Below are 8,430 nucleotides of genomic sequence, written 5' to 3' on the forward strand. Positions count from 1 at the left end.
TGAAACCCAAAATGCGAAACTGGAATTAAATGAATAAACTTCAAAATTTTGAAACTGCTAAACATAGAAGTGGCTACCCAAGACATAGATGCGGTTCTGATATGCAAACGTGCTTCTGTGAAACACAAACGCGGCTATAAGTCATAGACACGGCTATACAACACAGACATGGCTCCAGCAATCACAAACACGACTCCAGGGCATAAACGCAAGTTTTGAAACCTGCAAAACAAAATGTTGCTGATAACACAGACGCGATTTAAGCTGTCGCAGATGCGCTGGAAAATCAAAAATGCGATCTGAATGTATGTAGATGCGGAAATACCAAAAATGCTGTCGAAAACGTTTGATCTGCAACTTCAAAAACACAAAATCTGCAACAAGGAGGTTAAATACAAAGGGACAAGAGTCCCACCGGGCATGCCAAAATGTATATGGTGAAAATGGATAACAATAATAACAAAATTGAAAGGCTAAATGAATTCAACCACAAAAACCCTAGCCTAACAACAACAAAGATCCTCCATAACATATGAAGATTACCTAAGACAATGCAAATCAAATGAAATCACAAAGATTATACCATCACATGTCCAATAGGGTTTTGATCTCCATTCTTCCTATCTCCATTGATCTTGCTTGATATATTTGCTCTCAGATTTTATGTGCACAAGAGCTCAACAAAGAATGGATTGTGGTTGCAAGTAGGATCGTAGTGTAGCCAAGTCCTTAAGATCAGTGATTAGGTCATTAGGGTTTGATAATGAAAGAAGCATCTCCTTAAATAGAAGACACTATATGAAATGGAGGGATAGGATTGAGAGGTGTAAAAAGGAGGTCGGCTAGGATTAGAGGGTAGGTAGAAGAAATAATAAAATAATGAAAGGGGTAGGTAGTGTAGGAATTAAGAGATGAATGACATGTGTCATGTGTAGAAAAGGCTAATGAATTAATTAAATAACTAAAGATTTATTTAATTAATAGAGGAAATGGGATAATTAAATAAATAAGATATTTATTTAATTAGGAAAAGGATAATTTAACTAAATAAATGTATTTATTTAAATGAGAAATAAGGCTAGAAGAGGAGAAATGAATTAATTAAATAAATAAAGATTTATTTAATTAATAGAAGAATTAAGCTTAGATAATTAAATAAATAAAATATTTATTTAATTAGACTGGACAATTTTAGGTGTCTACAGAAGGTTTTGTGAGTGTGTAGATTTTCCAATCTAGGTACAAGTTATATCCACCCCTGAGGGAGAATATATACATTAAATATAATATTTAAGTATATCTCTATAGGACTTATTATGTAGATTCTAGTTTTTAGAGGATCATATAAGATTTCAGACAGTCAAATTTTAGGAATCAACATATCAAATTTTAGTAATCAACATGCTCCTATTAGCATTCTTTAGCTATGTATCTCACTCTCTTTATCTTCCCCAAACTCTAGACCTATCTCTCTCCCTATCTTGTCTCTCTCACTTGTCTATCCTTGACTCTCCCCCTCTCTCTTCTCTCTCACTCTCTTATTGTTTCTCTCCCCTCCCAATCCTTTCTCTTGGTCACTACCTATCCCTTTTATCATCTCTCTCCCCATATATAGGGATGTCCCTCCCTCCCTATATTATTACCCACCTTTCTCTCCCCCTCTAGGATTCTCAATTATCTAATTGTCCACCCTCTAGTTCCCTCCTTCTCCACCTTTCTCTCCCTTCTCCTTACCTCTATCTATTTATGAACTCTCTCCCTCTCTTCTCTCTCTCTCTCTCCAAACCTATCTATCTCCTCATTCTCTAGGTCTCTCACTCCCTTCATGTCTACCTCTCTATTAATCTCCTCTTACTCATCTCTTTGTTCTTGTATCTTTTCTATTCTCCTTCCCTCCCCTCTCTAGGTCTCTACCTTCCCTTCTTCCTCTCTCCCTCTCTATCTACCTCTCCCACTCTCTCATATTTTCTCTTCCTCTCTTATTCTCTATCTTCATTGTCTAGGTAATTACCTCTCCATCCCACCCTCTCTCCCCTCTCTAGGTTTCTCCCTCCCTTCCTCTCCACTTATCTACCTCTGCATATAGGTCTTGTTACCCATCTCTCTTTATCCCCCTCTATCTATCTCACTCCTTTCTATCCATCTAGGTATCTCACTTATCTATATGCCCCTTCTATAGTTCTATTTGTCCCTCTCTACCTCTCTTTCCCTCCTCCTTAACCCTATATGTTTATGAACTCCATCCTTTTCTCTTCCTCCACTAACCTCTTTATCTCCTCCTCCACTAATCTCTTTATCTTCTCCTTCCATACGTCTCTCACTCCCTCCATGTCTACCTCTCCATCCATCCCCTCTTACTCCTCTCTTTGTTCTTCTATCTCTTCTCTTCTCCCTCCCTCCCCTCTCCCTCTCTACCTCCCCATCCATACATACCCCCATATATATCTCACTCCCCCACTTTTTAATTCTCTCTTCCTCTTTTATTCACTCTCTCTACATTCTAGGTCATCAACTCTCTCTCACCTCTCTAGGTTTATTAATTCCTTCTTCTCCACCTATCTACCTCTACCTCTGCATCATGTCTCATTACTCACCTCTCTCTCCCCCCTTTATCTATCTCATTTCTCTCTCTTGTCATCTAGGTCTCTCATTTCTCTTTCCTAATATAGTTCTCTCACCTATCTATTTGTCCCCTCTCTCTTCTCCTCTATCTCCCTCCCCTTTTATCCCTATTTATTTTTTAAATCTCTCCTCCTCTTATCTCTTTCCCCCCACCTCTCTATCTACTCCTTCCCTAGGTATTGTCATCCCTCAATGTCTACCTCTCCCTCAATCCCCTCATACTCCTCTCTTTATATTCTTTCATCTCTCCTCTTATCACTCCCTCCCATTTATAGGCATCTCCATTCTTTTCTTCCCCTCTCCCTCTCTATCTCCCTCTCACTCCTTATCCCCATCTCTCTTTCCCTTCCCTACTAATTCTTATTCTCTCTTTATCATCTACATCATTAGCTTTCCATCACACCCTCTCTACCCCTCTCTATCTTTCTCCCTCATTCCCTCTCCACCTCTCTACATCTCCATCCATATCTCATTACCAACCTCTATCTATCCTCCTCCATCTATCTCAACCCTCTCTCTCTCACCCTATCTAGGTCTCTCATGCCTCTCTCCCCCTCTAGGTATCTTATATCTCTATATAACCCATTTGAGTATGTGCAAGAGCATGGTGGGCCATATGACCCCTTAGGAAACCATTACTATCTATCCTAGGACACCATATGACCTCTTAAGACAACATATGATGTCTTTACAAGTCATATGGTGTCCTAAGGTGTCATACAGTGTTGTTAGGGGTCATATGGTGTCCTAAGGGGTCATATGGTATCCTAAGGGATCATATAGTGTTCCATGACCCCTTAGGATACCATATGATTTCTTAGGACACCATATGAGCCCTAACAACACAATATGGTGTCCTAAGGGGTCATATAGTGTCCTAAGGGGTCATTTGGTGTTTTATGACCCCTAAGGACATCATATGACCCCTTAGGACTCCAGATGACCCCTAATGAAACCATATGACCCCTAATGACACCATATAGTGTCCTAAGGGGTCATATGGTGTTCTATGATCCCTTATGACACCATATGACCCCTTATGACACCATATGACCCCTAACGACACCATATGGTGTCATTAGGGGTCATATGGTGTCTTAAGGAGTCATATGGTATCGTTAGCGGTCACATGGTGTCATAATATGACATGGTGTCATAATATGTCATAGAATATCATATGACCCCTTAGGACACCATATAATCCCTAACGACACCATATGACCCCTTAGGACACCATATGATCCCTAATAATACTATATTGTGTCTTGAGGGGTCATATGGTGTCATAAGTGGTCAAGTCATGTACTAGGATGTTAAAGGGGGTCATATGGTGTCCTAGGGGGTCATAGAACACCATATGACCCCTGAGGACACCATATGACCCCTTAGGACACCATATGGTGTCCTAAGGGGTCATATGGTGTCCTCAGGGGTCATATCATGTCGTTAGGGGTCATATGGTATTCTATGACCCATTAGGATGCCATATGACCCCTTATGACATCATATGACCCCTACTGATACCATATGGTGTCGTTAGGGGTTATATGGTGCCCTAAGGGGTCATATAGTGTCATAAGGGGTCATAGGGTGTTCTATGACCCCTTAGGACACCATATGACCCCTAATATGACCATATGGTGTCTTGAGGGGTAATATGGCATCGTTAGTGGTCATATGATGTCATTAGGGCTTATATTGTGTCTTAAGGGGTCATATGGTGTTCTATGACCCCTTAGGACACCATATGACCCCTAAGGACACCATATGGTGTCCCAAGAGGTCATATGGTGTCCATAGGGGTCATATGGTGTTATATGACCCATTACGATACCATATGACCCCTTAGGACATGTCATATGGTGTTGTTAGGGGTCATATGGTGTCTTAAGGGGTCATATGGTATTCTATGACCCATTAGGATAGCTTATGACCCCTAAAAAGACCATATGGTGTTGTTAGGGGTCATATGGTTTCCTAAGGGATCATACGATGTCCTAAGGGGTTATATGGTGTTTTATGACCCCTTAGGACAATATTTAACCCCTTAGGACACCATATGACCCCTACAGACACTATATGGTATCGTAAGGGGTCATATGGTGTTGTTAGGGGTCATATGGTGTCCTACGGGGTAATATGGTGTTCTATGACCCCTTAGGACACCATATTACCCCGTAGGACACCATATGGTATCCTAAGAGGTCATCTAATGTTGTTAGGGATTTTATAGTGTCCTAATGAGTCATATGATGTTTTATGACCCCTTAAGACACCATATGAGCCCTTAGGACACCATATGGTGTCGTGAGGGGTCATATGGTGTCATATGGGTTGATATGGTGTCCTAAGGGGACATAAAACACCATATGACCACTTAGGACACCATATGGTGTTTTTAGGGGTCATATGGTGTCTTGATGGATCATATGGTGTCCCAAAGGGTCATAAAACACCATATGACCCATGAGGACAACATATGTTGTCATTAGGGGTCATATGGTGTCCTAAGGTGTCATAGAACACTATATGACCCCTAAGGACACCATATAGTGTCATTAGGGGTTATATGGTGTTGTATGGGGTCATATGGTGTCCTAAGGGGTCATAGAACACCATATGACCCCTTAGGACACTATATGACCCCTTACAAAATCTTGTTCTATGACCCCTTAAGACACCATATGACCCAATACAACACCATATAACCCCTAACAACACTATATGATGACGTTAGGGGTCATATGGTGTCCTAAGGGGTCATATAATACCATATGACCCCTCAGAACACCATGTCACCCCTTAGGACACCATTTGGTGTCATTAGGGGTCATATGGTGTCCTAAGGGGTCATAGAACACCATACGACCCCATAGGACATCATATAACCTTTAATGACACTATATGACACCTTAGGACACCATATTGTGTTATTAGGGGTCATATGGTGTCGTGTGGGATCATATGGTGTCCTAAGGGATCATAGAACACCATATGACCCCTTAGGACATCATATGAACCCTTAGGAAACTATATGACCCATTTGAACACCATATGGTGTTGTTAGGGGTCATTTGGTATAATAAGGGGTCATAAAACATCATATGACCCCTTAGGACACCATATGGTGTCATTAGGGGTCATATGGTATCCTAAGGGGTCATATAAGACCATATTTCCCCTTAGGACACCATGTGACCCCTTAGGATACCATATGATGTCATTAGGGGTCATATGGTATCCTAAGGGGTCATAGAATACCATATGACCCCTAACGATACCATATAACCCCTTAGGACACCATATGACCCTTAACGACACCATATGACCCCTTAGGAAATGATATGGTGTTGTTATGAGTCATATGGTGTCTTGAGTATTAATACAACCGCTACCCTCAACCCTATCCGCCCTAAACAATGTTCCATCAATCTTGTACCCCATACCATAAACCTTATATCCTACAACCTATTATCTAAATCCTATATGGGGGAGGGCAAAAAAAGAGGGGAGAGGGAAGAGTAAAGAGAAAGAGATATCCATGAAGAAAGGGAGATGTGTGTAGGGAGTGGCTGAGAGACCTAGAGATGAAAGAGTAGATAGGTGAGGGAGAGACAAAATAAAATAAGAGAGATAAGTTCACAAAGAGAGAAAGAGGGGTAAGGAGGTGGAAAGGAAAGAATTAGAGAGGAGAGAGATATAGAGGTGAGAGATCTAGAGCCTAGGAAGAGAGAGGTGAGAGACCTAGGGCAGAAAGATAGAGGTGAAGGAGATACATGGGGATTAAGAGACAAATAGGGACATGTAGATATGTAAAGATGGAGGGAAGGAGAAAAATAGGTATGGAAAGAGAGGTTCAGAGGGAGAGGTATTCATTAAGAGAACACAGAGAGAGTGGAGAGAAACAATAAGAAGGGAAAAGAGATGGAGGGAGGGAAGGATAGATATGGAGATAAAGAGGGAAGGTGAGAGAGAAAGGGAGAGAATATAGGAGAGACCTAGAGGGGGGAGAGAGAAGAAATAGGGAGAAGAAAGGGGGAGTAATAGGTCTACATTTTTTGGTAGATAAAGAGGTGAACAGAGAGATAAGAGAAGGAGAGAGTTCATAAAGGGAGATGGGTAAGGGATGATGGATAGAGAGATGTGGAGAGGAAGGGAGAGAACTAGAGAGGGGATAAATAGAGAGATGAGATATGTAGAGCATGAGAGAGAGGTTAAATACCTAGATGGGAGAGATAGAGGGGCATTAAGATAGGTGCCTAATGAGACATTAATGGATAAGTATAGAGGTGGAGAGGGAATGAGGGAGAAACCTAGAAATTTGAGAGAGGGAGGTAGAGAGAGTAGGAGGGAGAGGTGACAACCTATACAATGGAGAGAGGAATAGATATAAGAGAAAAGAGATGACTAAGAGAGGATGGATGGAGAGGTACACATGGAGGGATTCAAAGACCTAAGGAATGAAGAGATAGATAGGTTTGGAGAGAGAGAATAGAGGGAGAGAGTTCATAAAATGGATAGGGGTAAGGGAGAGGGAGAGAAATATGGAGATGGGGGGAGAGAACTAGAGGGTGGACAATTAATTAGGTGAGACACCTAGAGGGGGGGAGAGAGGTGGGTAATAATATAGGGAGGGAGAGGTAGTGAGGTGAATAGGAAGAGAGGAAGAGACCTAGATATGGGGGGAGAGAAGATAGAAGGGATAGGTAGTGACCAAGAGAATGGAGAGGGAGGGAAGTGAAATAATAATAGAATGAGAGAGAAGAAGAGAGAGGGAGGGAGTCAAGGATATATATGGGGTTAAGGAAGGAATGAAATGTAGAGAAATTGGGTTTACCTAGAGAGGGGAGAGAGAAGTAAGAGAGACAAGAGAGGGATAGAGATAGGTCTAGAGTCTGGGGACGATAAAGAGAGTGTGATACATAGCTAAAGAATGCTAATAGGAGCATGTTGATTACTGAAATTTGACTATGTCTAAAATTTTATATGATCCTCTTAAAACTAGAATCTACATTATAAGTCCTATAGAGCTTAAAGCACTCTCAAACATCCTGCTAATATATACATGAAATATAACTTAAAGTATAAGAAAGACTTATACTTAAATGTTATATTTCATGTATATATTCTCCTTTGAGGGTGAATATAAGTTGTGGCCAAATTGGAAAATCTACACACTCACAAAACCTTTACATTGGACAATGCAGAACAGTTGGCATGCACCATATTTGGCGTTCGCCAAATGCAAAAAAAATAACTTTTCACATTTGGTGGGTGCCAAATTTGGCATGCGCCAAATGTGAAAATTCAAAATTTTGCATTTGGTGAGCGCCATATTTGGCACTTGCCAAATGGTTTGGATTGGAAACCACCAACCCTTTGGGTTGGATTGTACATGGGCATCCAACCCAAAGGGTTGGACGACCATTTCAGGCCTAAGATGTGTTTTTATCAGAAGATTAAATTTTTTTACATATTTTTGATCATGCTCTCCATCAGGCTTGCACGTGTTTCAATGAAACTAAAAAAAACACCATAGCGACCTCAATCTCTCTCTTATCTATCCAAGCATGTAATATTTTTCGCATTTTGATTTCATTAAGGCTTTCATCTATAATTTCTTTTGTTAGTGTGTACATTTTTGGTCGAAAACCAACATGCACTATTTTGGGTATAGGTTTTTACACTTTCATCAGATTTTGAAGAAACTTATATTTTTAGAAACTAGACTCCATTCTACACAATTTAAAAAAAAAGTTTTGATTTTTGATTATTTATCAATGATTTTAGGGGGAAGGACACTCAAAT

The sequence above is a fragment of the Cryptomeria japonica genome, chromosome 4, assembly GCF_030272615.1.
Source record: "Cryptomeria japonica chromosome 4, Sugi_1.0, whole genome shotgun sequence".
NCBI lineage: Eukaryota > Viridiplantae > Streptophyta > Pinopsida > Cupressales > Cupressaceae > Cryptomeria > Cryptomeria japonica.